Below are 4,670 nucleotides of genomic sequence, written 5' to 3'. Positions count from 1 at the left end.
CATCGATTTCTAAGTGTAGGTCAAGATATGAGGATGACTTCACAGTGTCTGTAGTATCCTTTATCTCAAGTTATATGGGGTAGATTCGATGTATCAAATCCCCAAAATTAGGATTGTTTAAAGATAATATGTTATCTATATAGCGGAAATTGAGATTAAAGGATCTGACTAAAAGATATTCTTTCTTTCCAGCATTTTGTAAACATCTTCTTTGGTATATTTGAAAGATGATTTGAAATTATTTCTTACAAAGTATGAGGAATCTCATCCAAGAACTAATATATTTGTATCTAGGTGTACCATCTTTTTTGGAAAAACAACGACGTATAATGTATTTAAGTCAGAATTTTAACTGAGTATGGGAAATCGAAGTATACAGTGTTGACAAATCATAAATTTTAATGCTATTATATTCAGATAATAGTCTTGAACTGACTGTCTCCAAAAGATCTTTCAGAATTTTTCAGGATCTACATTGAAGTAATACCACTACGGGAGTACAAGTGATGTGGTAGGACTGCAGACCATCTTTGACAGTTGTGAGTATAGAAGTTAAAAGTTTTGAAAGAGGTTTGTTGGTACATTTTGCAGATCCAGCTATGAAACGTTGTTTGTATTGATTCTTGTGGAGTTTAGGAATCCAGTACATAGATGGTAAATCACAATCATCGTCCTTGGTAGACCAAAAGAGGATAGCACAGATTTGTGGTTTTCCACGATCTCTTTTTTGGAGAGTGTGGTAGCAGTATAGGTCTTGTCACTGCTATTATCTACTCTACCTCTGATAATATACATTGGATTAAAACGTTTGGCAGACAAAAACAATCTTGTTTTGGGTTTTGTCTGCTGGTACGACAACATATTTGTCATGTATAGTAGACAATGTTTTTGCCACATCGGGGTCTTTGAAAACTGATGTAGCCTTGGTACTCATTGACCTACTTTAAACTTTCATTCGTTTCGTTTCAAAATTAAAGAACTCACGGCCTTAAACCACTCTGACAGAGAATCGATGTCTTTTTGTTCTTGTTTTATCCATTTTCTTGCATAGTCCTCGACGGCATCCATAAGAACTTTAAAGTTATAATTCCAATTTATGGAGCGTGGTTCACGGTACTTGGGACCTTTAGAAAGGATATTACTCATTGTTTATTGTTGCTGAACATAATCAAACGAATTAAATTTTTGGTGTGTTGACACATATTATCAAAAGGTGTCCTCTAAACAATGCATATACATCTCTTCACTTTTTAATAAATAACATATGAGTTAGTAATGATTTTTTGTATATTTTTCTTTGTACTGATATGACCACTAATTTACCGATTATGACACTACTGCATGTAAATGCTATTTAATGCTATATAGTCACCACCGGTACATACACGCGACAATAGATGAGGGGGTTTGGCGCGCTGTAAAACAGAAATTTAACCCACCATATTTTTTAAAATGCCTGTACCAAGTCAGGGCGATTGTGGTACAAGCTACTCCGGTGATGTAATATATATTTTGTCAGATTCATTTTGGACTTGGCTTGATTATGGATCGGATTAGTGTTCGGTATTTTTGTTGCAATTCTCATTTAGTACATGATAATGTTTTAGATACTTCAAACATTTTGTATGGAACGAAATCAAATACATATATAACGTTCTTAAAAAGTGATACTTTGAAAGTACTTTAATTCGTGGATACAAATTTCCTTTGATAAGGGAAGAAACACAAGTTCTTGGATTCTTGAATCTGTGGTTTTTGAGGTTGTCAGTATACACATCAGTGGAAATCTCCTTTTCGTTGGGAACCAAATTTCATGGTTTGACCTATCCATGAAAACCACGAAAATTGATATACCACGAACATTAGTACTTTTGTAGTAGATGGTGAATGAAGTCTATTTAAACTTCAGTTTATGAAGTTTGCCTCTTCTTGGTTTATCTGTTGTTTTTGTATTACAACCAACCCATAGAAACCCATTTACGTCACTCTCCAGACTAAATGGACCCTCTATACCCAAATCATTGACCGTATGACAGTAGACCACAACTCCTGTCTGATTCAATACATGTATACTGTGGTATCCTGTATCAGTAATCAGAATCAGACCACCTGTGGTTACTGTTATGTCTCCAGGGGAAAACTTATCACCACCATTATAGGTCCATTTGATCTTACCCCTACAATCCAATACCACCAACCTTCCCTCAAAGGTATTGTTTAGTATGTCAATTACATAGACATTTTCAATACTGGTTGTAATCCTCCATGGTGCTGTAAATAGTCTCTGATTGTTTCTGTCATATTGATAAGTATGAGTTATCTCCCCTGTCTGATTCATGACAACAACTCTTCTGGTGCTGTTTGGTGTGATTTTAATGTCGCCTGGTTCTGTCAATCCTACCAAAATTTCTTTATGTTCATTGACATGCACACCCATTGTCAATAATGGATGGAAATCTTTGTATAATATGAGCCTTCCATCTTTTGTATAAAGTTGTAGTTTATCCTCCCATGTAGACAGAAGAAGGTCCCAATTTGGAAGCAGGGATAAATCGAAAACCTTGATGATTTCTTCCTTTTTTACTGTCACTTTATTATTTTCTATCTCTATTTTCTGGAGGTAACCATTTACTGCGCTTCCGATAATTTTGACATTTTCATCCACAGAAACCAAAGAAGTAACAGCGGGCAAGTCAGTTTTATAGCATTTACAAGCTGTAGCATATTGACTTCATACAATTCACCAAAGATCCTTTTAAATTCAAAATCTTGTATTTCACCCGGTATAAACCTAGCATTGGGTACAATAATCTTGCTTTCAGTCTTCTCTGGTAGATCTGTTTCAGATATTTTTCTTTTAACAAAAACATCAGATGCTTTCCATGACAAAAGTACTTGGTCCAGTTCATTTCTTGTTTTCTTCAAATCATTTTCACTTTTCTGAATCTTTGAGATAGCGTCCTGAATTTTGATCACTTTTTGTTTGTGCATTGAATGACATTTTTGTAGAAAATCGTGTGTGCATTTTGTTAAAGCGTCTTTCAAATTTGTTTCTTGTGTCTTAATTTTCTCTGTGACCTCATCATATTCTTTCCTAGTGTCAGCCATTAGTTTCGCAAGTTTTATACTTTCTAATTGGAAGAATGATAGATAAGAGTCGATTTTACCTTGCAGTTCTTGTATCTTTGAAATTTTGTCTTCATAAATGTCCTGCATGTCCTGCTGTTGGTGATGAGAATGAAACTCCCTAAAGCATTGAAAACAAATTGCGTTTTCACACTCATAGCAGTAAGAAATATATTTTTTACCTTTATGGACGCTGCATGTCATGTGATTAAGGTCATCCTGACGATATAAAGCGGCCACGTGTTCCTTCCCATGATCCTTTATGTTGACTATTTGGTGCATTTTGGAAGCTTCTGATTTTGAATGAATTTGATAAGAACAAAGTTGACAGAGAAACAGTTTGCAATTAATACAGTTCCAACGAATATCTGTTGAGTCTTCACAGAACTGGCATGTCGCTGGAGCCTGCAGGGACACTTCTGACTCAGTATAAGCCATTTTAGTAGTCAAGAAGAATGATGACCTTTTCTAAAAATGTAACCGAAATGAAATACTTGAAAATTGTTTGAATCAGGCAGAATTAAAAAATCAGCCACACGAATGCCAAAATTATGCTGACCCTTTAGTGCATTTCAAATTTCTTTATTACAGTTTTGGACTATTTGTATCTGATTTTTTTTCTCAATAGACTGTTAAAAAAGGTACATTTTTCTTTTAGAAATTGTAATGAAAGCATAACTGATACATGAGAAAGATAATTCATATCTTGACCTAATAGTCTTTCTGTAATAATGTTACACATATTTCATTTTCACTGTCATGTTTTCCCCTTCTGTTTGATATCCTCACAGTGAGAGTTTTTTATGTACAGTGAACTGTCTGGTTTAGCCAGGTGTGTGGTTGATTCAGGGTTCTGTTTAGACATGTTCGCCTGTACTTAGTTTAAAATGTTATTTTCTTCATCAATTGTGTTTTGTTTTATTTGAGAGAATTCATTCTATGATTAAAATACCAACGACAGTATGAAGAAAATGACATTGAACTTTGTGAACTGTATTCAAATAATTTATCCATACAATTAAAGTAATAACAGTATTCTCACCTGGTCATATAATGTTAATATGATGTTAAAATTTATTCCATGGTCAAGGTCTGCCCTTTTGTCAACTATGGCGTAATTATTTCCTTGTACTTGTCAAGGTACGAAGTCCATTATTAAATTATTTCCCGGGTTTTAACGGCTTATCCAATTAGAAAACATACCTCTAAAATCACGTGTTAAAAGGATGTATTCTGAGAAAAATATGCCGAACATAAATGAATTGACAAATAAAGCCTGTATCACACAATCAAATATACAGTGAATCCTGTCCCAGAAAAAAAACCAAAATCTTGTGTAAACCAATATTTTATTTATATCTCGATTTAACAATTTATTTTGAACCTTGGGTTCGGTTCAGACAGGTTTTACTATAGTGGAAAAGTGTTTGGACTATAGATTGAAATGGATCAATTATTTAGAGTATTGAATGTTGTAGGTTTGATCACATGTTAAGCTATACTGATGACACTTAATATCTAGTGACTTGCAGAATACTTTTATA

The 4,670-nt window shown here is 34.0% G+C and overlaps 1 pseudogene across 1 annotated transcript; it reads right to left on the bottom strand.

Moving 5' to 3' along the window:
• Window positions 1-334: 334 nt before the first annotated feature.
• LOC148602294 (uncharacterized) lies at window positions 335-4,400 on the bottom strand (annotated as a pseudogene). Its single transcript, XR_015916674.1, has 2 exons — window positions 4,169-4,400; window positions 335-3,594 (listed from the first exon to the last, which is right to left on the bottom strand). The product of XR_015916674.1 is annotated as an uncharacterized LOC148602294 (transcript).
• Between the last annotated feature and the right edge of the window lie 270 nt (window positions 4,401-4,670).

The sequence above is a fragment of the Perna viridis genome, chromosome 11, assembly GCF_037379345.1.
Source record: "Perna viridis isolate PV_CMFRI_1.1 ecotype Kerala chromosome 11, ASM3737934v1, whole genome shotgun sequence".
In the NCBI taxonomy this organism is placed as follows: Eukaryota; Metazoa; Mollusca; class Bivalvia; order Mytilida; family Mytilidae; genus Perna; species Perna viridis.
The sequence above is the reverse complement of the archived record's forward strand: the minus strand, read 5'-3'. Positions and strand labels throughout refer to the sequence as shown.